The following is a 25694-nucleotide window of genomic DNA, read 5'->3' as shown; positions in this document are numbered from 1 at the left end:
ATTTGATAATTCCTTGAACTTCGGCAGAACTTCTCTGAACTTCGGCAGGACTTCGCTAAACTTCAGCAGGAGTTCCCTGAACTTTGACAGGCGTTCCCTGAGCTAGGGCAGGACTTCCCTGAGGTTCGGCAGGCCTTCCCTGAACTTTGGCATGAGTTCCCTGAACTTCATCAGGACTTCCCTGATTTCAAAGAATTAAAATGAAAGGACTTCCCTGAACTTCAGCAGCCCTTCCACGAACTTCCCTGAACTTCGGCAGAACTTTTCTGAACTTCGGCAGGACTTCGCTGAACTTCAGCGAAGGAGGACCCAAGTAACAATTTCCAGTTGAAGAAACGCTTTCGTTTTGATTTTGTTCAGCTGCATGTTGAATAATAATTGCACAACCACAACTTTTATCAAACCCTTGTTTACACTGGTTTGGAGAACCTATACAACTGCAACACAAAGGTGTTGTCTAACGTATTCAGTAAAACGTTTACCCAAAATCAATTTCTTGTTGAAGAAACGCTTCCATTGTGATTTTATTCAACTGCATGCTGAATAATAACTGTACAATTTGTTTATTACAACTTCTGTAAAACTTTTGTTTACACTGGTTTGGAGAACCTGTTCAACTACAGCATTATATGCATACGCGGTATAGGAGTAGAAGCAACTTTTATACAACGTTTATAGATACATATTTAAACTCAAGCTTTATTATTTTGGTGAAAGCTCTTATACAACGTTTGTAGACACTTATTGACAGCTGCTTTGAAATTTAGTAGAGAGTAAACCTGAGAGGCGTTTGTAACACTCTTTTATGACTCCTAAATATTAATTGAACAGCAAGCGGTGAAAAGCGTTTATAACACTTTTCAATGACTCCTTAATAACCGGATAGAAGCAACTTTTATACAACGTTTATAGATACATATTTAAACTCAAGCTTTATTGTTTTGGTGAAAGCTCTAATACAACGTTTGTAGACACCTCCTAACAGCTGCTTCGAAATGTATTAGAGATTGAACCTGAGAGGCGTTTGTTACACTCTTTTATGACTCCTAAATAATCACTATACAGCAAGCGGTGAAAAGCGTTTATAGCCCCGTTTATGACTCCTTAATAACCGTTGTGTAAGTACTCACAATATTCACAGATTAAAATTAGTTTAACAATTTTCGTGGTACGCCAAAATAATTGCTTGTACAGTTTTTATTAATTTAATTTATTTGTGCACATTGAAAAAATATGTAATTATGCCATAATTCACATTCTGTGATCATGGAGGAAGTAGTGACAAGCATCTGTTTAATCTTTGATTGATGTTCTTTCAATTAATCTCTCTAATCATTAATTGAGAGAATTTATCTAGAAATGTTATCGTTGATTATATGATATATGTCTTAAAATAATGTTTGCATTTATTATTAACGCCTATATATAATTTACCTCTACTCCACCGAGGGTTTCTCGAAGCAAGATTCGAACTCATGATCCCGGATTGCCAGCCACTTCTGTTTCCATCTGCTCTATTCTTGAATACATATTTTGATCATATGAGAGAAGTATATGAAGCTCATCTTGAGTGACTTTTCTTGCAGTCGAATAATCATTGCCTAATGGTCATATAAACGTGCCTATCACTTGTGCTATTTTTAGCAACAGAATTGTGGTTGGTGGTTGGTCGAACGTAAACAATCATTTAAGAGTGCTCCAAGCAGCTTTTGAAGCTTTTATCCAAATGGCAATACAACTACATTCTTGTTCAACTCTGGAAGCTATTATTCAACGTTTGATCAACTCAGGTGTTCTATAAGAGCTTCCAATGGTTTGTTTTGATGCGTTTATTTCACGTTCTATATAGCTCTTGTCAATCAGTTTAACAAAGGTGCTTTAAAAGTTATCGTAGGTCTTATAAAGCATATAGTTAAACCGAACGTAAACAATCATTTAAGAGTGCTCCAAGTAGCTTTTGAAGCTTCTAACCAAAAAGGCAATACAACTACATTCTTGTTCATTTCTGGAAGCTATTATTCAACGTTTGATCAACTCAGGTGTTCTATAAGAGCTTCCAATGGTTTGTTTTGATGCGTTTATTCCACATCCTATATGGCTCCTGTCAAACAGTTTAACCGAACGTAAACAATCATTTAAGAGTGCTCCAAGCAGCTTTTGAAGCTTCTAACCAAAAAGGCAATACAACTACATTCTTCTTCAACTCTGGAAGCTATTATTCAACGTTTGATCAACTCAGGTGTTTTATAAGAGCTCCCAATTGTTTGTTTTGATGCGTTTATTCCACGTTCTGTATAGCTCTTGTAAATCAGTTTAACTAAAGTGCTATAAAAGTTATCGTAGGTCTTATAAAGCATATAGTTAAACCGAACGTAAACAATCATTTAAGAATGCTCCAACAGCTTTTAAAACTTTTAATCAATTGGCAATACAACTACATTCTTGTTCAACTCTGGAAGCTATTATTCAACGTTTGATCAACTCAGGTGTTTTATAAGAGCTCTCAATTGTTTGTTGGGGAGTTCCCTGAACTTCAGTAGAACTTCTCTGAACTTCGGCGTGAGTTCATTAAACTGCGGCAGCAGATTTCTTTTATATGGCTTTCTCAATCTAGGGTAATCCAAACAGTCAATTTTGCATTTCCCTGTTTGGATTACCCTAGACTGAGAAAGCCATATAAAAGAAATCTCCATACGTACCAGTCGAAAAATCTAATAAATCATTTCGGCAGGAGCTCCCTGAACTTCGGCAGGATTTTTCTGAACTTTGGCAAGACTTTCCTGAAGTTCAGCAGGCCTTCCCTGGTAGGACTTCCCTGAAGTTCGGCAAAACTTCCCTGGAGTTCAATAGAACTTCTCTGAATTTAGGCAGAACTTCCCTGAACTTCAGCAAGACTTCCCTGAACTTTGGAAGGACTTTTCTGAACTTCATCAGGACTTCACTGAAGTTTGGCAGGCCTTCCCATTAGTAGAACTTCTCTCAACATGGAATTTTTGAATCGAATCATCCTGAATCATTTCAGTAGTAGAATTATTATAATTATGCAAGAATATTGTGTTTATTGTTTTTATTGTAATATTGTTTTTAAATTCCTAATTTGCAATGCTAATTTGCAATGCTTTTTGGCATTGGTGAATTTTTAATTTGGGTGTGGTTCGAACGGGTGTGGATTCAGTGTCAACGGAAAAGCATTAACTTTCACCTTACTTAGTTGTTGCATCCATAACTTTTTGTATCAACAGAATTCGGCAAAATAATGTGTAGAGCTTTTGTAGTTTTTGTTATTAGCTGCAACTTTTGGAAACAACTCAAATCCGTATCTCTTATGCATGACGAACCAGACCAAATCAAAGTCACTACTGTTTTTTCGTGAATGTATTTTACATTCACTGAAAACAGTAACAAGTTCAGTAATTCGTGATGCATAAGAGATACAGATTTGAGTTACAGTCAAAAGTTGTAGCTAATAACAAATCCTACTAAAGCTCTATACATCATTTTGTGAAATACTGTTGATGAAGAAAGTTAGAGGCAAATGAATGTAAATGAATGCATGAAATGAATGTAAATGATTTTCCATGCCTGTCCATAACAGAAGCCTATGTCGACTACAATGTGCAGTAGACTGATGCAAAATTTGAAATTTTTTCTCCACAGTACACAAACGGTTTCAAATCAGGTCCTGATTGGCCTCCCAAAATTTAAACTCATTTGGCAAAAAACTGACTTGGCACAAACTATTCGAAGTCTATATGGAAATTACTATGGGAAAACCAAACTTTTTGTTTATTGTCTTCTTCCCATTTTCCATATTGCTTTTTTGAAAATTTCTATAACTATTCTTGCGGGAAATTTTCTAAGCTACAAATTTGCACACTATCGTTTTTCAGCCAAATGTCAAATTAAATTGTAATTATTTGTTTAAGAGATAGATAATCTTATGGCATGATCCAGCAGCTGTTCTGTGGGCAACACTGTATTCTGCAGTGTGACTTAGTAGCCATGATATTTGTGCTCTATTCTTCGCACCAGAAACACCAATGCACAGTGGTCCAGAATGCAGATTTAGGTGGAATGATATGTTTTGAGCCTGAAATTGAAACTTTAGACTAAAAGTCTCTTGTACAAAGTTGTTCCTTATAGTTAGGCCCTCATTTTTATGACAATGAATTCTAGGGTGGTTCCTATTACCATTAAAATCCAAAATTTAACTTTTTTGTTTGAATAAATTAAGGTATACATTCTTGGGCAAAGTTATAGCTGAGCTAATTTAAAGCAACTTTGTTGAATATAACTTTTTTGTATCTCTTAAATTGGCCGATTTAGAGCTATTTTCTTGAATTGAGTTAGGGTGGCTCTTAAAAAAGCAGTTGTTTTGCTCTAGTTTTCTTATTTCGAATTTCTTAGCAAAGGTGTCTTAAAATAACTTTTAGATCTTAAGAAGGTGCAAATTTTTGCTGCACAAAGCTTGTCAATATCTTTCGCCGATCAAGACAACAACAAATTTTACTATAAAACATTCGTCTTAAAGAGTTTTAAAAGTCTCTAGAAGATGACTTTCATGAGAAATTTCAAATAAAAAAGTTATTGGCAAAAGATGGATTTGATAGGACCACTCTAATGACAAATTTAAATAAAATGTGCTAGTACATTTGTTTCAATAGTTGGATATTTAGTGTCTTCGAAGAAGTTTTTTTTTCTTTAAAATTCCTTTCTTTTGGTGTTTGCAAACGTCAGGGTGGTACTCAAATTAAGGAATTTTTAAAACTAACTTTTTTGTTTTACAAAATAAAAACATGTGTTGTTTTAAAAAGTTGTAGCTCAGTTTATTGCGAACAACTTTGAAGAAGAATTTTTTTTTCTATCTCTTAACGTTCACATTTTAGAGTAATTTTTCGGAGTTGACCTAGGGTGATCCTGGGAAAAATAGTTTTTTAGCACTAACTTTTTTATTTGAAATTTCTCATGAAAGTCATCTTCTAGAGACTTTTAAAACTCTTTAAGACGAATGTTTTATAGCACTATTTGTTGTCTGTATCTCTTATAATAATAAAAATATACCCAAATATAGTAAAAAATATGAATAAATTCAAATTTATTTTATACGAGTTTAAAAAATTACATACCTCCAATTTTTTCATATTATTGAAAATAACATACGCCCTTTCAAATGCCGTAGAAAAACTTTTTTTTGTTTGCCCCAACCAGAGATATTAACATTTGAAAAGTGCATATTTTTAGTATAGAAACGCCAATAACTCTTGATCGGCGAAAGATATTGACAAGCTTAGTGCGGCAAAAATTTGCGCCTTTTTAAGTTCTAAAAGTTGTTTCAAGACACCTTTGCTGAGAAATTTGAAATAAGAAAACTAGAGCAAAACAACTGTTTTTTTAGAGCCACCCTAACTCAATTCAAGAAATAGCTCTAAATCGGCCAATTTAAGAGATTCAAAAAAGTTATATTCAACAAAGTTGCTTTAAATTAGCTCAGCTATAACTTTGCGCAAGAATGTATACCTTAATTTATTGAAACAAATAAGTTAGATTTTTGATTTTAATGATAATAGGAACCACCCTAGAATTCATTGTCATAAAAATAAGGGCATAACTATAAGGAACAACTTTGTAGAAGAGACTTTTAGTCTAAAGTTTCAATTTCAGGCTCAAAACATATCATACCACCTAAATCTGCATTCTGGACCACTGTGCAATGTTGCCTGCTGAACAGTTGAATGAGCATAATCATTAGACATTAGTGACTTGAATCATTAATAACTTTTGTTCCTTACATTTGATTGAAAAGTAGTTTTCAACCAAGTTGTAGCTGAGAAAATTTGCTACAATCACTGCTATCATTTTTAAAAGCATAGTGATGTGGTGAATTGCAGGACCCAATTTGAAACCGTTTAAGCACTGTGGAGTGAAAAATTAAAATTTTGCATCAGTCTAATGTGCAGTCTTCATCGGTGTCAATCTCACTAAAGACTTATCGAAATGTAAACCCCTTATGTAAACATGTCAAGATCACAGGTATAAAAATGAAACTACAACGAGCAGAATCGGAACCTACCTAACTAATAACCCGTGAATTAAGTAAAGTAAAGAAGGAAAATCTAAACAACTCTTTAAAATGTTAAATCCCCAAAGGCTCGAGGTCTGCAACTTTGTCTCAGGCGTCATTTCAATTAGATGAGCAGTTTCCGTGCTATATTCGAAAAATATTTTGAAATTTTTTTGCGAAAGTCAAAATGGCTGAATTCCGTCACAAACATTGTTCATTACGCTTAGTGAACAATTATGCGAAATTTTATAGAAGTCGGAGATGAAAAATCTAAAATTAGTTTATTTTTTCGCTATTTGGCCTATTTGGAAATCAATTCTCTAAAACCCTACAAAATTTACTGAAATTATAAGAAAACTCCTATGCTTCCACAAAGTTTCTTGAACTTAAACTCAGTTCCATGAACTCAAACTAAGCTCCCTGAACTTCTTTCTAATCTCTTTAGGATATCCGTAGTTTCCTGATTTTTAGATAGTTGCGCGAATTTCTGGAAAGTTCCGTCAACTTCTACGATTTATCCATGGCTCAGAAAGTTTTCTTAATTTCGAGAAAGTTCACTAAATTTCTACCAAGTCTGCTTAACGTGAATGCATTTCCTATAGGTAATACAATGTTACTTTAAGCATCCACAAAATTCCCTTAGATTTTAGAAAATTTCTTCAACTTCTTCAAAGTTCCCTAAACTTTTTCTAAGCTCGATAATTATTATTGTTCAAGCGCTTAAGATCCCAGACTGAATAAATTTCTATGAAGATTGCTGAGCTTCTACAAACTTTGCCGAACTTCTACTAGGGTCCCTGAAATTTTACCAAAAATCCGAGCAAATCTATGAAGTTTAAAGAAGTTCCTCGAAATGCTACGTCTCGTTGAATTTCTGCGAAGTTTCGCGAAGTTTTTTGAACTTGTACGAAATTCCCTGTGCTATTGCAAATCCATCAAACTTCAACAAAGAGCTCTGAAATTCAATGAAGATTCTTGAACCTTTATGAGGTTCTCTGTAATTAACTCTTCGAGTACCAATCCGAAATCACATGTTTCACTATTTTTATAATTTCTTCTGTAATTTTCAACAGATTTATGAGGTTTGTATCTTGTTGCAATATGGTGGGTAGTACAATTGTTAGATCAACTTTTTTGATACTCAATTCGACATAATTTACAAAATGTTCATTGGACTAAAGTGAACCTTATTACAAAAAAAAACACCACTTGAACTAAAATCAACGAGTCGAAAATTAGAACAATCCACATCTCTCAAGTACCGGATCGAGAACCCTTTTGTTAACCACATCGACACTGCTAGCTAGCCGAAGTCAACCAAATTAGATTTGCTTCAAGTGGGCTCACATTCGTCGTGTCCTGCCTGCCTACCTTCCTTCCTACCTATATGATGCATACGTACAACCAACATGTTGTAAGCCGTCATCATTTGGAACAATCAGCCATCACAGCAGCAACAGCAGCAGCAGCAGTGGTAGCACTTGGTAATTTGTCATGAGTCAGTGACTTGTGGGGGGTGCGCGATTCGAACCTGTAGAATACGAGCGTCATGTGTTCCTTCTTCCGAGCAACTTCCTGAGTCGTAAAATGTGGAGGAAAGGAGACTAACTCAAGACTTCCCCGCCGCAAAAGTCCTATAGGAACGAGCATAACTTTATTCTCGATCCGGAATAATGAAGAAGGTCCCTTTTGCTCGAAAATGGACCCAAGCAAAAGCGTTCCAAATAATACAATGAGTGAAGAAACGCCATCTCGGCTCGTATCGCAGTAGCCCTTTGCTCACTGCTGCTGCCAAGAAGGGAACGTGCCATCCGGTTGGGACTTGATCCAAAGTCTCACTGCAGCGGGGGAACGGGTGGATGGGAGCGAGGGATTTTGGTGACCCACGGCGACGCTGCGCGACGGTACAACCCAAAAGAATAGCGCTGCACATCGCTTTTACGATGGAAAATTGAGAGAGCGAGGAGAAGGTGGAAACGGATGGACGACGGACGGGTAATGAGACGTCTTTGTGCTATTACTTATGATCGCTGGAAAACACCTGGACTCATCGTAGCAAGCGACGAATATTATGGTCGAAAAAATTGTACACACGTAACATGAAGGAGAAGGTGAACCCTCATCTTCTACCTCGTACAGTTTAGCCGTGTGGAAGAAACCATCGGAAGCTCAGTCGCAGACGATGATGACGTCGTCGTCTACCTCAACAAACTGGACTCGGTAGAAGTGGATTTAATGGAGTCCTTGATGTGGATATCAGTATCACGGTACAGAGTTTTCAAGGAAATACTCTATTTTAGCATTGTTAATAAGGAAATCAAATCTTGATAGTTTGCAAAATTTTATTAGAATAAATCACGATAAAGCCACATCGTTCCTTCCAAAACTTCGCAAAAACATCGAAACACATCGTCGATCGTAGCAGCCTAATCTAACGAGTAAGACGTTGATTTTTTGCTCAAAGGAGCAAGGAACTGCACATCTCTGTAAATCCGCAACCAAAACAGAAGAGCATCATCTTCTTGCGCTTGTTTCACCAAATCCCATATCGCTGTCTCTACCTGAGTTCTACGAGATCCTTTTCCTGCTCTTCAAGCTTGTCTTGAAGCAGAGCCTGTTTTGGGTTTACTTTTGCTTTCTTTATTCTTACATTCAGCCAGGGAAAAAATACTACCTTGGAATTTGTGCAAACCCTAGAGGGAAAAGCACTCACATTTGAAAATGCGAATGATATAATGAAATAAGACAATTGCATTTATATTTGTGGCCCTCGGAAATTTGAAGCTTTGCATATAGCAACCTTCTATCTAGTCAAAATGTCAACTACAGTCAGTGAGACAGTGTTGGAAAAATATCAAAAAATCAAATCTTATCATGGTCAATATTACAATCTAACAAAAGTCACCAGCTACAATTCCAACCAAACCGTGGTGAGTTTGGTTTCCATGATTTTTACTTTACATCCGAAACTACCGTCACCTTTGGCAGCAGTAGCTTCGTGTCTGCCACCGGTGAAGAGTAAAGAGAGATAGCAAACTATTCTTTCTCTTTCTAAGAAAACGATGTGCAACGGAATCATGTTTGTATCGAGTCAACTCTCAGCTTGATTTCTGCATGTTGTGAATAGTCTCGCAATATCGAAGGAGCTTGTAAAATCAATATCAAGCATGATATTTTGTTCCAATATCCCGCTTGCTATTGAGAGCGTATGAGAGCTGAAAAATATCATTTGATTGATGATTTTGCCAACACTGTTCCGAGAATAATAACCTTCTATCTTGTCAAAATGGCAAATAAATGCATACAATTAGAAATTACATGGCACACTAACGCCACAAGGTGACTGAATTATGATTTGAATTGTTTACCACAGAATAGGTCTAGTCTATCTGGACAACGTACTTTCTAGTCGTGCTTTCAAGTATAAGCATACAGTTAGAAGTATCGTGGTACACCAGTGCCGCCTGATGAGTGAATTAAGAACTGAGCTGTCGATTATTCTATAAGTATTAAATCCAAACGCAATGTGAGCGGAAGCGGACCGGAATCAGAAAGATTCACAAATGACATCAATATGTCTAACCGAAGCCGATTTGGTTCTAACTAGTTTTAAATCCGACAAGTAGGCTTACTCAGATCGGGCTTTTCCGCTGCCGCTGCCACTGCCATTGCGTTCATAACTTAAATGGCACACTAGTGAGTGAATTGTGAACTGAACTGTTTATTATAAATTGCATAGGTCTAGTCCATCTGAACAACTTGGTGTGGTTTTGGTCTACATAGCGCGGAATAAATTACTGCTTACAGTAGGATTTGCGCTGTTAGGAAATCCAGCTCAATTTTGGAGAATAAAGCGAAAATTCTAGGTTGCGTTTCAAAATGCAAAAAAAAATGTCAGCAATAATGATTTGACACATGCGCTGCGCAAGGGCAGAGAAAGGTCAGTGTTGCCAGTACCTTTAAAAGATTATGAAAGTTTCTTACCATGGGTGCCAAACTGTGTCAATGAATGTACCCAGGTGTACCCAAATTTGGTTTTGACACGCTATGCGGAGTGACCAACCCCTTGATGTTCCACAGATTCAACGAGGTGTTTACCAAAGACACCAAACGTCTACATATTATAACAAAAGTTCTAGGATTACTTTTCTGCTAAATTCCCATCCTGGATCACTGTGCATTAGACTGATGCAAAATTTGAAATTTTCGCTCCACAGTGTTCAAAAGGTTCCATTTTGGTTCCAGATTACCCTTCCAAAATTTGAAGTCATTTTGTAAGAAACCGACTTGGCACAAACCATTTGAAGTTGATATGGAAATTACTATGGGAAAACCAAATGTTGCATTCATATATATCTAATAATTAACCCTTTTACTCTGCTGTAAAAATTGATAGCTGTACTTGTAGTAAATTTTTAACAGCTACAACTTTGTTCAAGATCATCTTTCGATAAAATGTAAGGATCAAAAGTTATTAATGATTCAAGTCACTATTGTCTTATGATTATGCTCAATCAACTGCTCAGCAGGCAACATTAGTGTTTTTGGTGCGTAGAATAGAGTACAAAAATCATGGCTACTATGTCACACTGCATAATACAGTGTTGCCCACAAAACAGTTGCTTGATCATGCCATAAGATTAACAATCTCTTAAACAATTAATAACTATTTAATTTGATGTTTGGCTGAAAATCAACACTGCGCAAAATTGTAGCTGAGAAATTTTTCCATAAGAATAGCTATAGAAATTTTTAACAGTGCAATATGTAAGAAGGATAGAAGACTACGAAGAAAAAGTTTAATTTCCCCATAGTGATTCCCATTAAAACTTCAAATGGTTTGTGCCCACTAACTTTCTTACCAAATCAGTTCAAACCTTGGGAGGCTAATAAAGACCCGATTTGGAACCGCTTGAGCACTGTGGAGCGAAAATGTCAAATTTTGCATCAATCTACTGTGCATTATATCATAATTTATAATCAAATTTTTTTAGAAAGAGCATTTAATATGAAATAACGTTCTTAATTTATATAGCAAAAATCACCGCTTGTCTTCCTAAAATTCAAAAAACCTTTGGAAGTCTCAATTTTTACATGTCTTAAAAAATCTCAAAACATGATTTTTTTTAAATATTTCCAAAATGTTTGCGAGTGAAAATGTCTTCACAGAATTACAAATATCTTTAAACTGAAGACATGTCTGCAAATCTGGCATCCCTGCTGGAAACATATTCTGAATCATGGGTACTGCGGGGTCAATCGATTTTATTTTACAAGCCAATGGAAAACGGCTTTAAAATTTTCTCCAGTATGAAATTGTTTTGCTCTTCGTCAATTGATTCCCGCTAAAAGCTGTGAGCCAGGAATGCTCGAGCCCCCATGACTCTAATATAGTTTGCTTACATATTATATCGCCAAAGTATGTTTTATCAACAATCAATACGAAACTAACGATTTTAAATTGGCTCACTACTTGACTAGCCTATTGGTCCCAAGCAAATCGATTACGTACCCCATTCAAGTCAAAATTCTAGTACTACACTATGTTTGTTTTGATTCGCTATGAAAGTTTGACAGATAAAATGAGGGGTTCGTGGATTTTCCTATGTTTCGAGGGGTGCATCGATTAGCTTGGGACCGAAGAGAGTACCAGAGCTGAGCCAAAAAGTTGAGTACGTTTTTTTTTGGAACCTTCTGGTCTTAGAGTTCACCTCTATGGTTTTATTGCAATTGAACACACTTATAAATTATTACCGACTTCGGTAATTTTTACCGAATTTTCAACTGTTGAAACGAAGCTGTGAGCAATCGAAGCAAGCCTTGACATTTATACTTAATTGTAAACGTCTTAAATAAAATTAGTTCTTCTCTAACCACTACCAAAGATAGACGTCTTTAGCTACTCTCTACAGGTTATGGGCCCAGCACGCTTCATCAAATTTTCGACACCAAGATAACCCATGCGTTTGTGCCAGAGATCGAGGCTTCCAGCAGCATTACACGACAAAACCTGTGTGTTATTCACCGCCTGGTCCAGCTTGAATTGATTGTTGAAGTGGCTCCCGGTTGCCACCAGCTCGTCGTTTGCGTTGTGCACTTTGCAGCCATCGTTGTTGAAAGTTACGGAATACCCCTTATGCACGATTCTGCTGACCAAGAGAAGATTCGCCGTCAACCCAGGAATAAGCTGCACTCACTGCATCGTTGTCTTGAGCATCCCTGCACACTGATCGAAGATTTGCCGTTCCGCAGGCAACGATATCCATCATGCCACCGTTAGCTGCAACAACCTTACCGTCTGCTTGACCCCGATTTGTGAGGAGCTCTCGATTGCTCGTCATATGTGCATACGCCGCAGAATCGAGAATCCAGTCTTTCGCATCCTTCTTGCCAAACGTAGATTGCAACCGTGCAAAATGTTTCACCTTTCCTTGAATCCTTGCAGTCCCTGGCGATGTGTCCGTACCGAGCACATTTTCTGCATTTCGGGCCCTTGGATGAAGTAGGCTGCTTCATTTGCTTCGAGGTTTTTTCATGCCGTTTTTGGTTGCGACGGCCTGGTTGTTTTTCTTGCTGCCTAGCAACGGTTGCTCTTGATTGGTCTTGACAAAATCGCCGGTTATGGCAACTCCAGAGTTTTCCAAGGCCATTATCATGTGTCGGTAATCGTCCGGGAGGCCAGCCAACAAAATCATGCCAATCCAGAGATCCGGAAGCTTGAATCCGATGCCGTTCAGCTGGTGCGCTGTCGAAATTACCTGGTTCACGTATTCGTCCATTGATCCACACGAATCCAGATCCGACTTGATGAGCTTGTGGAGCAAACCGATCTACCGAGAAAGTCCTTTGTCCTCGAATGCCGTTTCCAACTTGGTCCATGCAGCTTCGGCCGATTCCGCGTCCTCTTTGTGCACATAGATTAGCGGATCGAGAAGCAGAATCAGTTTCAACCGCGCTCGCAGATCCTTTTGCACATCCACCGGTTCGAATATTCCGTCTGGTTTCTGCTTCGGCTTCACTGCATCCCAGAGTCCTTCCAGCTGAAGAAAAGTTTTCGCTTAGCAAGGCAACGTTTGCCAGACTGGAAGTCGAGGAATCGTTCGAGACCGTATTCGAGCCGATCATTCCAATTGAACCGACCGAGCCTTGCGAATCGGATACAGAAGACGAGAACCATGAAGCAGATGATTCAAGCGGCGATAACGATACCAACACATCCACATTGACTGACCTTGTGCTCCCTCTGCGATAAACTTCAGAACCACCGCGGTCAAAGGTGTCAAAGCGCAGCGGACGGGAGCACGTGCTTCCAGGCAAGTATACGTTGATAGTACTGGCCTTCCTGGTATCTCACATTCACAGCCAATCTCCGATGAATCGAGCGACTTCCATGGTTTCTCCGTTGACGATAGCACTGGTGGACCGAGCGACAACGACGGTCTAGTGGCATTAGCATCTGGCATGGATGGCGAATTCGGAGACGACCCCGTTTCTCATCAAGAAGCATTGGCTCGGAACGATAGCAAGGCGTGGAAGCGTGCCATGCAAGAGGATTTCGACGCACTGGTGGACAATAACACCTGGACCCTCACCAAGCTACCGAAGGGAAGGAAGGCAATCAAGTGCACACAGGGTGTACAAAACGAAACGTGATGCTGCAAGAGGACGATGAAACGTATGCTCCCGTTGTTCGCTATAATTCGCTGCGATACCTTTTCGCCCTGGCTGTCAAGCACGACCTAAGGATCGACCAGATGGATGCAGTGACGGCTTTCCTGCAGGGTGACCTCGACGAGGAAATATACATGGAACAGTCCCCATGCTTCGTTGACGGAAGAAGTAAGACCGAGGTGTGCAAGCTGAACAAGGCGTTGTACGGCTTGAAGCAGTCCAGCCGAGTTTGGAACCACAAACTGGATGCGGCGATTTGGCCTGGTATGAACGCAATACGATCCTTGCGTCTACGTCTGCATTAAAAATGTCATAATTCTAATTGTTGCTATTTATGTAGACGATTTAATAATATTCAGCAACGACGAGATATGGAAAAATATGCTGAAGCAACAGCTAAGCAACACTTTCCGGATGAAAGATCTGGGACCTGCGAAACACTGTCTTGTGATCCGGATCGGCAGAACAACTGACAGGATAACGTTGGATCAAGAAGACTACATCGAAACGATTTTGAAGCGGTTCAACATGGATCGGTGCAAACCAGTGAAGGTACCGATGAACACTAGTGAGAAACTTCCCAAGGATGCGAGCCCGCAGGAAGACGAGGAATCTGCTGCTATCAAGGAGGTTCCGTATCAGGAATCTGCTGGATGTCTTATGTATTTGGTGCAAAGCACTCGACCGGACATACTGTTCGCCGTGAATACCCTCAGCCGGTTCAACAATAATCCAGGTATCAAGCACTGGAATGCGGTGAAGCATGTTCTGTGTTACTTACGTGGAACCTCAAACTTGAAGTTGGTCTACAACAAGCTTGCCGATTCAAGCATAGTCGGCTACTGCGACGTGGATTGGGGATCCGATCCGGACGAACGTAAGTCAACCAGCGGCAACGTTTTCATGGCTCAAGCCGGCGCTATTTCATGGTCATACAAGAAGCAACCTACGGTGGCGCTATCGACGTGTGAGACGGAATATATGTCCGTTTCGGCTGCGGTACAGGAAGCGTCCTAGTGGCGAGGACTTTCTGCGCTATTCAACGAAGAAGGAGAAATGGAAATCCGCTGCGACAATCAAAGCTGTATTGCAATCGCCAAGAGTGCTGGTTATAATCCTCGCATGAAGCATATCGACATACGCCACCACTACATCAGGGACGCTTTGGATCGTGGTGTGGTGAAACTGGTTTACGTTGGCACGGAGGAGCAGATCGCTGATGGATTAACCAAACCATTGCAGAGGACGAAGTTTGAAGAGAGCCGTACGATGGTGGGAATCTCTGCGGCTTAAGTAACCAAAAGTTCTGATAAAATGCTATTTGTGGCTTAAGCAGCTTGGTTGGTGGTGGCCTACAGAATTCTAAGCAGCCTCATTTTTAAGTCGTTATAAGAACTTGAAAGTTCCGGTTTCATAATTGAAGAGCATTCTAAGCAGCTTCTGGCGGAACTTGAACGGAACTTTTAGAAAATAAATTAAAAAAGGTTTTTGTCCTCTACACCATTCTATGTTTAGTTCGCACTGTTATGAAAGTTATTTCTAAAAGGCAGGTATTAATGTTCATTGATTTATCAGCATTAGTAGTAGAATTGGAGCTGTTTGAAGTATTAACCCAGTCCTTCTGCGTGAGAGCCCCAGCACAAACCCCTGCGTCATCTGAGATATATTAAAATGAGCTGTTGCCCCGTCTACTGTTGGAGTTTTCAGTGCCAGCTGACTGACTTGAATACGAAACACAACACCTTGATGAATTTTAAATCGGTATTTGCCCACATGGTATTCCAACACATTTGTGGCGCAGTGGTTAGCGTTCGTAGATCACATGGCGAATTACACAGGTTCGAGTCCAGGAAATTACTTTTTAATTATTTTTTTATGTTTAGATAGAATGTTGATGCACTGCAAAAATATAAGAATTATGATTTATTCGGGCCACTGATCATTTAATATTTACGTACTATTAATTTTGTTACTAATAAAGACTTGTGCGGATTGCTTCATGTGGCTTGAAAGTTCTGTGGGAACTTTATTTGAACTTTATGGAACTTGAAAGTTCTGAGGGAACTTTATTTGAACTTTATGGAACTTGAAAGTTCTGTTGGGACTTTATTCGAACTTTATGGAACTTGAAGGTTCGGTCGGAACTTTATTTGAACTTTACGGAACTTGAAAGTGATTTTAATCGTTTGATGCGGAATTTTTGGTTACTTGAGGAGTGTTGAAGCGAAGCTGTTAGCAATCGAAGCAAGCCTTGACATTTATACTTAATTGTAAACGTCTTAAATAAAATTAGTTCTTCTCTAACCACTACCAAAGATAGACGTCTTTAGCTACTCTCTACGTCAACAGCTGAACGTTCGGTAAAACATTGACCCTCATTTCAAAAGCTGTTGTACTTGATTGGCGCAGAGTCTTGTTTAAATCATAGCGTCTTGCCATTGTGGTGAAATTTTCCGCCTTAAAGTAATGAATTAAAATGCCTGATTTTTACAAAACAATTCAGTGAAAGTTCGGTAAAATGTATCGAAGTCGGTAATCATTTCTAATTGTGAAAACCCTGCTATGTCATCAAAACTGTACTGGTTTTTATGCTTTTATTACTAAGCCCACTGTCGGTTTTTGCAATTGTGCTTAAAATTATTGGTGTGTTAAGAAAAAGTATGGTTCAGTCCTATGAAATGAAAATACTTTACTATTGGTAAGAAGAATAACCACATTTGTGGCTTCTAAATGTTTGGCTCCCGTTTCACAGTTCGCACTGGCTCCCAGCTGACAAGCATATAGACGAATGCACGGGTGAACTTTTGTTCAGCTACTAAACAAAAATTGCCACAACAGCGGGGCCGTGTTTACTAAAAATGAACACGTGAATAATGCTCGCGTAACATTTGAAAAGGGCCTATCAACTTTTGTAAACAACTTGCTAGGTCCTTTTCACGAGAACCAAAGTACGCCCACCCAAACCAAGAACACTATCGGGAATTTCTCCTACCCGACGGTGTTGTTAGTTTGCGTGAGCATATTCAGTACGCGCGAAAAGGGCTTAACAAGTTTTGTATACAAAAGTTGATAGCCCCGTTTCAAATGTTGCGAGTATTATGCATGTATTCATTTTTAGTAAACAGGGCCCCGCTGTTGTGTCATTTTTTTGTCGAGTGAGTGAACTCAAATCCATCCGTGCACTCGTCTATTGAGTGAGTCCGCAGTACCCAGATTGAAACTATAGTTGTCACTTTTGAGTATGGCCCACTTAGTAATGGAACTACATCATTTGGGTCTATTTCGGATATGAATTAACAGATTGGAAAACGGTTTTAACTCAAGTGCACACTTGTCCATACATTTTAAGAAAAAAATACGAAACGAATTATTGGTCGCGGTTTTGAAGGAATATACTTTTCCCTGAATGCGATCCATCAAGCGATGCACAACGGTCTCGTCCACTGTTTTTGGTGATTTTATCGCACCAATTTTTCATCGGAGCTGCCGATTTGATGACTGTACCTTTTACCTTCAGTTTCCTGAACTGGGCACAATTGAGTGGACTGAGGGTTTTCGGAACAAACTGGACTCCGTTGCCATTGTACCATTGTTGTACTTCCCGGCTGTAATGACAACTCGCAAAAGCCGGCCAAAATGTCATCGGACCATCATGGGACAGTACTGTGACTTGCAGAATTCGCTTCTGGAGACATTCGGTTTTTCGGTTCAGTCTCGAGAAAATTGCCAGAATATATCAAGACGCCACTTTCAAAGATGCATAATTTTATGCGAAAAAAAGGCCTGGAAATAAGCATCTATCACCGGTAAGTGAATTAATCAAGTTTTTTTTTCCCAGATTGCTATGCACATCCAAAAAAACATCGGATACCCTTTCCGCTAGCTTATGCCAAATGCAGAAACAAACGGTCATCGCGTTTTAAAGATCCTCCCGTTCGTTCTTTCGGTCGTCTCGGAATTTTGTCTGGCGTTCGGAGCTCGCAGACGGCACACTCTGCGCAAAACAAGTCGAAAAACATGAGTCTACCCTTATGCTCCTACTGCCTATCCTTCGTAATTTCTCTCTCTCTCCATCTTTTTGGCTGGATGTGGCGCATTCGGTAAGATTTGAAAGAATGAACATCAACATAATGATAACCTTCTTGGTCCATTGGTCGGTCTTTTTCGAAGATTGGATTTTCCTAAGAAAAATGAGTCTTACCGAAATTTCGGCAAAAAGTTACACAACAGCTAGGGTTGTAGCAGAGTTGGGGGTCGCTAAAGGTAGAATCAATTGCGGTTATGTCAAATGTGAGCACAGCTCCCAACTATCTCCTATATTTCTAAACCATGAGCAAACAACCCGGGCTCCTGCGACCACTTTTCGGGAAGACACCCCTCATTACACCACACCAACCGACGCGACCGCAGGAAGACTGGCTGGAATGCTTTCAGACGCAGCAACCTGTTTCAAGGGATAAGTAGCGATCGAGAAAGCAAATACGACCTCTTCTAGGCCTACTACTGCGTCTACCGCCAGAAATTGCGCCAAAAATCAACCTCGGCGTGGAATGAAATGGAATTTTTCCCGCTCTGTTTGGCCTTCCGAAAACAACAATCACCAAATTCCCATTTTCTAACCCCGACGACCATTATTATGTATACACACATCTATTTACCCACGCATTTTATTTTTTACGGGGAATCCGGATCCCGGTCGAGGTCCTTTAATCGTGCACGGCTGAAAGTGAGTATCACGATTTTAAATTGACACCTTTTTCGAACCGAGCGAGCGAGGAGCCGACCAAAAAGCCATAAACGATGTTATTTACCACTTTTGAAGACCTGATTTAAGGCACCCAACGAAAGCCGGAATCGAAACAATCTCTTCAATGGAAGCAGGATGGATTGTTTTCTCAAGTAGGTACATAGGCACCTTTCTCACTAGGGGGGTGGCCCACTCAGGGAGCAGTCGGCCTGATCTGCCTCTGTCCAGGACATCTTACATAACGGGAGCGGGGTTGTTGGCAGAGACAGAGGAGGATGGCTTCCAGGAATTATGAATGGTCGGTTTGCTGCCTTGATGCATTCCGTGCTGCTGTGCGATCCTTTCAAGGATTAGAGGAGAAATTAAGACGAAACTCAAATGGGTCCGGGCGATCCTTCTCCTAATGGTTGTGTTGGCATTCGGCGCGAAGTGAAGTGGCGGAATTTCTCCGTGTGATTGTTCGCGCGCTGCCCTGGCCGGGATGTTCAAGATGAGAGTTGATTTATTCCACCATCATTAGCGTGTCGGTCGGTTGGCAGCGCGGCAAATGGTAAAGAACGCTATGCTGCTTTCGCTCAACAGGTTAATCAGAGGGGAAGAATGTGCGCCGTTGGTTGTGGTTTTCAAGATTCTGGTACATGCGGGGTAAGTTTGACGCAGGGAAAATATTTGTTCGGCAAATAGCACTTTGTTAGAACATTGTTAGCTTCAAACGAGGTGTGTGGGATCTAATGGAAATTAGGTTTGGAATTTTTGGGATGCTGAGATGAATGGGAGTTGAGTTTGATATTTTTTTCATATGTCGACGAGTAATGTTTTCTGGTATAGCTATCAGTTGTACAAATTGGTTGTAACAGCTAAACTTTCATTGTCACTCAAACTAAAGCCAGAGGTTTACTGGGCTGATCGAACCATTGGTAAACTGCCAAACAGCACTGATTATTTGTGTTGTATTTGTATTTGGAATTTCATTCCGACAACGCTCAATTGCTTACTGTGTACTAGAGATGGGCAATCCGGTTCTAATGAACTAGTTCTTCTAAATGAACGAATGAACGACCATTCTTTTAAAAGGAACGAATAAAGCAAAGGAGCAGTTCCACACCAAATGACTATTCGGAAAAACTCGACCATCTTCGATTTGCATAAAACTTTGCATAATTATCATTCACATATTTACAAAAATTCGGCCTTTTTGGATGTTGGGATTTTGTTTTTTTCAAAATTACGTCTTTGACATTTTTCAATAAATTGTAATTAGCATGAGCATGACTGACCACAGCTGTAATTACACAGAAAACCAATAGATGTTGCTTGGAACTAGCAACCATCCTCAATGTGTAAATGCTGGTGATCTAAAACTAGGCAATACCAGCGCCGGCCACGCCCGAATGCTAGTTAAGAATGGAATGGGTAGGAATATGATGACGTAATACTCGCTTGAATGAAAGCCTTTGCAATTTCACGAGAAATCAATGGGAAGTTGGATAAAAGGGTTGGGATTGCAGCAGGATTTGTTTTGATAAACAATATGCTGAATTGATGTCCTAATGATTCATTATCGCAAAGGAGCTTGGGTTAAATCACGGTTTTCTGCTTAGTAAGCTAGATCGGTCACCACTAAGCCACCGATCTCCTCATTTCATAAAAAAAATTACGATCAAATTACCGTTCAACTTGTTGGTACTAAGTTTCGATCTCGGCAGAGACTTCACCGACGACGACAACAACAACTGCTCTTGAGAATAATTTGATATGATATATGCCTCACATATAGGGTGTCCCAGAATGTCTATGAACGACTTTGGAACACGCCTACTTGTTTCAGATGACGTTTAAACAGCTGATTATCACGCTGAATCATTGTTGATATTTCGACCAACAGTTTCGTGTATCACAAGTGTCGGTTTTTGACAGTTCCGTGACAATGCGAAGCATTTCTCCGGAAAAGTACAAACAAATCGTTCACAAATGGTGTACTATCCCCAACATTTGTAACAGAAAACCTGCTAGAAAGTAGACGACCCAAACTCAAAGCGGTACAAACGGAACGATACGATACCCAAAATCGCCACTTTCAGGGGGAATATGTTACGTATGGCTTTAACGGATTCTGGTACTCAGAGATGAGACGGAATCAGGCTAGGTTGTAGTAGTTTATACCGAACCCTTTCTAACCCGGACCAACGTTGACCAAAAACCCTGAATCGAAATCAACAAATCCGCTTAAGCGCCAACACATACAAAAATGTGATGCGGAAATGCGTGTTTAAGTTTGCCAAGCTAGCTCACTCAGGGCGGGTCTAACGTACGCGATCAAACTCATGCAATCAACGTGTGTCAAAAAGAGATTAATTCACTAAAAGCATTCAATCAGGTTCATTTAACTATGTATATTTACGGGATCAAAGGTTGAGATTGAATTTGCAGGTTGGTTCTCGCTCACAAAGAGAAACTAAGTGTGGGCAAAGAATACAATTTTGGAAGCTACGTATTTCAGGTTGTTATTTGATACATGAGTTAAACTTAAAACTAAAGCGCTCTAACCTTTTCTTTCGATGGCAACCCGGGTTACTTGCTGCTGCTGATGCACGTGGAGGTGATCGAGGTCGGCGGAATGCCAACGCCGTTGTTGCCAATCGCCAATCGGAGTGACGATTCGTTCGCTGAAGCGGACGGCCGGAAGCCGCGTGGGTAGCGTTGTTCGACTGCGGGATCGCTACAGTTCGATCGACGGCCTATTGCTATCGGCCGGGGGCCACAGCGTGCTCTTCGGTGTGCTACGAAGTCACGGCGGTGTGAGTCGAGCCTCTCGCGGATCCCGTTGGCTACCCGTGCCGACGAGTGGTGCCGACAAAGGTTCGGAAACGTAGGCGGCGGAGCGTGAAACGATCACGGTTTACTAGCGGTCGAAGGCCGCGGCGTGGCTTGCGTAGTGCTGCAGAAAGCAGAGAGCACTTCTTCGGTGGGTGACCACCGAACGACTGAAAGCACTAGAGGGCGTGATCCGAAAACACACTGCTCACCGAGATACTTTGGTGTAAGATGGCTGCTGTGTGCTTGTGTCGACCACGAGGTGGAACGTCGATGACGCCGATAGTTTTCGGTCCCCACCGAGAACCTTCTTTCGAAGGATTGACCTTCGAAACGTTATTAACCTAATTAATTTCTTGCCACACACTTCACTGAATTAACTAATTACCTGGTATGATTCACCGAATCGATAATCTCGGTGATACACTAGCACTATAAATTTAACTATTTGTCTGATGGTGATATCTATCACCCAAAACACTACATTAGAATTTTTATTATTTAATTCGATTAGAAAATCACTTACTTTTCAAAGTACCGATCTCTCGCACTTGACAGTGCCTTAGCACTCACTGCTCGGTAACTTTATAATTTACGGTTTAGCTTTAAATCTTCTAACTGTCTAGCTCGATAGCCAACTTGCAGATGATCTCACCACGCGCAGAGTCGTGTTTATATCCCCTCTGCATTTTACACGCGGCCGATTCTGATTGGCTGCTTTTGTTGCATAATCTTTTCTTATCAATCTGTAGATTGCATGGTATGAGAGGGAGACAGCTGATGTCTCAATACATCAAGAACACGAACGCTTCGCGATGGGTTTGGTTGTTGTCCGCGCTAGAAATATCGATAATGGGGTGTTACGAATGATCGTAACGCCAATATCAATCTAGCCTCATTATGAAGCGTCTCCGCTATGCTGTCAGTCTGATGATAGCTAGCGGAGGCGTTACACATTTCTCTGAGTCAATTAGCGAAATTGGAAGGTGTAAGCATCGGAGCCGTTCGAAACGCAATTCGGAGTATGGTGATGAAGCAACTTTCCAGGACAAGCAAAAATCTGGACGTAAACCGAACCGAAATCTGGATCGAAAAATCGTGCACGCTTTCACTCGCAAGAAAAGTGTTTCGGTTCAAGACGTGGCGTAATAAAAATCGAATTTGCTGTAAACAGAGTTACGTTATCTTTTTTTTCAAATCGTGTTTAGACATACTGGGACACTCTATAGAATTAAATCCATCGACAAATAAATAAGTTATAGCCTTTCAAAGTAGCCTGGGGTTAAATTAACACAAAGGAACAGACAAATGGTTAAATTTTTGGGTACGTTGTAGAACTTTAAGAAACTTCGTAGATCTTTATGAAGTATTGTAGTAGTTCAAAAAACTTCTAAAAAGTGCAGCAAATTTTGTAGAAGTTCAGCTGACTTTGACTTCATAGATTTTTTTAAATATCAGTGAACTCCTTGAAAATTCAGAGCTTTATGTAGAAGTTCAGCATTTTTGAAGACGATCAGACAACTTTGTAAAACTTCATAAAACTTTATTAAAAATAGCAATCTTTATACAAGCTTAGCGAATTTCATAGGAATTTAGGTAAATCCATTGAAGTTCATGGATTTTTTCTTTAACTTCAAAGAACTTTGAAACTTCAGGGAATCTCAGATGTTCTGGGAACACCATAGTAATACAGTACATACTTGTAGAGTTTCGAAGAATTACGTATAAATTCGAAGAACTTTTTAAAAATGCAAAGAGCTTTATAAAAATTGGATAAAACTTCTTAGAAGCGGTCACTTTGTACAAGTTTGGGGATCTTCATAGAAATTAAGGCAACTTTGTTTAATTCCAGGGGACTTTAACTTCATGGTCCATCGTTAAAGTTTAATGGACTTGGAATAGGTTAGGAAAATCCGTAGAAGTTCAGGAAACTTCGCAGAAAATCAACTGACTTTTTAAAAGTACAGGGAACTTCGTAGAAGTTCAACGAACTTCATAGTAGTTCAGCAAACTTTGTAGACGTTCAACGAATTTTGTTTAAGTTTAAGTTAGAAGTTTGGTAAACTTTCCTGAAGCTCAGCAAATTTCGTATCAGTTCAGGCAATTACTTAGAAGCTCAGGGAATATCGTCGTGCCAAGTAACAGAAATAATTCATAGAATTATGTTGAGTAAACTGCAACTGCAACCAAAACCTAAAGGCTATATAAATTGTTCTAGAACATGTGTTATTCACCGCTGAACGCCAGTTAGATTTAAACTGCTGCTCGTTTTCCATGGGTTTATGAATTCTTTCTTTTTTTTTAGATTCCGTTTGACCAAGGCCCAATACCGTTCGATAGGACGGAGTTCTGGGCTGTTGGGAGGGTTTTGGTCTTTGGTACCACAACTACGTTGTTCGCATCGTACCACTTGATTGCTTTTTTCCATAGTGACAGCGCGCCAAGTCCGGCCAGAACAGCACAGGTCTATTATGTTGCTTTAGGAATGGTAGATGGTTCCCGTAGTAATGAAAATTCCGCTTGATACACACTTATCCAGTCAGTAATTTTAACCGAGTTTTTGAATTGCGGAACTGTTAGGTAAAATTTTAAAAATCTGTGAAAAATTCAAAGATGCGAAAATTTGTTACGAAAGTTTACAGACTTACTTCTGTTAACCCCGTTTAATGATGAAAAATAAAATATGTCGATTTTATCGAATCTTTACGAATAACGGTTATTTGAATTTTAACCGAGTTTGTCAGTAATTCAAAAACCCAGTAAAAAATACTGACTCCTGTAAAAAAATCTAAGTGTGTAGACCACACGTGCATATGGGACGAGATATTTATTCGGAAACTTCGATAGTTTGATGGTTTTGAAAATTTCAGCCACCTTCCCCTTTCCTGATGCGGTATAAAACTCCTGTCCCGGAAACTGCTTGAAATCCGCCTTCACATATGTTTCGTTGTCCATGACGACACAGTCGAAATTTGTGAGCAGATTCGTATACGACTTTCGGGACCGCTGCTTTGCCGACGTGTTTTGTTTGTAATCTCGGTTCGCCACTTTTACCTTCTTAAACGTCGACAACCCGGCTCGTTTCTTGGCCCGCTGCACAGTAGTATGGGAGACATTGAGCTTGCCAGCGACGTCCCGGATGGAGAGGTTAGGATTCCGCTTATATTTCACCGCCGCCTTCTTCGTCGTCGCTGCCACGTCCGGATTACGATTACCGCCGTCGGATTTTCTTGCTGCGCGAGCAAAATTTTGACACGCTGCTCCTCTTGTGGACGTCATTTTGAAAACTAGAGAGCAAACGATGAAAACTCATCATAGCAACCATTGTATATGCACTCAACTTCCAAATGCAGCATTTCAGGTTGTTTTTATGCATTTTTAACAGAAATACACCAACTTGAAGTTGACCAATTTTTTGCGCGTTCCAGACTTCATGTGTTTCAGCTAATTTGTATAAGTTCAGCAAACTTGGTAGAATTTCAGGGAACTTCCTAGAAGCTTAGGAAAATTTGTATAAGCTATGAAAAACGTTAAAGTTCTGAGAACTTCGTGGAAGTTTTTGGAACTGAGATCATGTTCAAGGAACCTTGTACAAAAACCTTCATAGAAGTTCAGGAAACTTCGTAGAATTTTTTTGATGATTTTCGATAATCAATCAATACATGGATCTGGATATGGATATTTTTCAATTATTATTATTCTGAAGATCTGCAAATGTTCAAAATTTCAAATGCCATCTTTCAAATATCTGATCGAAGATTTCAGTTCAGTTCTCTGTATATTTTTTGCAAGTCTTTAGGTTGATCTAGTAGATCTTATACTCTAAGAGGGATAAGCAGACTCGAAAAATATGGACGTCAAAAGGAGCCAGAATCAAGTTGTCACGAACCGTCATTGGGAGCCAAGCAGTTTGATGATGCTTTTCTTACAGTTGTCAGTCTTACAGTTGAGGGGCTGTCCATAAACTACGTAGACAGTTTAGGGGGGGGGGGGTTGACAATTATCCACAGCCCATACAAATTTTAAAAATTTTGTATGGACAATTGTCTACGCAGGGGGAGGGGGGGGGTCAAGAATCCCAAAAAAACTGTCTACGTAGTTTATGAACAGGCCCTGAACAAAAATACACAAGGCGGTATTGAAATCTTACGTGAAGTAATTTATGACAAACTGTCGTTTCCAGCTATCTTATTCAATGGGACATCGTTTTTTATTTTTTATTTAATTCATACGTTGAACATCAATATTAAAAGATACCATTAAAACAGAAAAGTACATTTTCTCACTGCACACTGGACAATCTGAAACAATCACTGCACGCTCAAAGCAAAACAGGTTATTTTCCTACGCTTATTTTGATTTGATTTCAATGGCACCAAGGAATCAAAAATATCTCTAAAT

Source organism: Ochlerotatus camptorhynchus, unplaced genomic scaffold (genome assembly GCF_037179485.1).
Source record: "Ochlerotatus camptorhynchus isolate MF236.1 unplaced genomic scaffold, CSIRO-AGI_Acam_v1.1 ptg000209l, whole genome shotgun sequence".
NCBI classification, from domain to species: Eukaryota; Metazoa; Arthropoda; class Insecta; order Diptera; family Culicidae; genus Ochlerotatus; species Ochlerotatus camptorhynchus.
Note: the sequence above shows the minus strand (reverse complement) of the source record.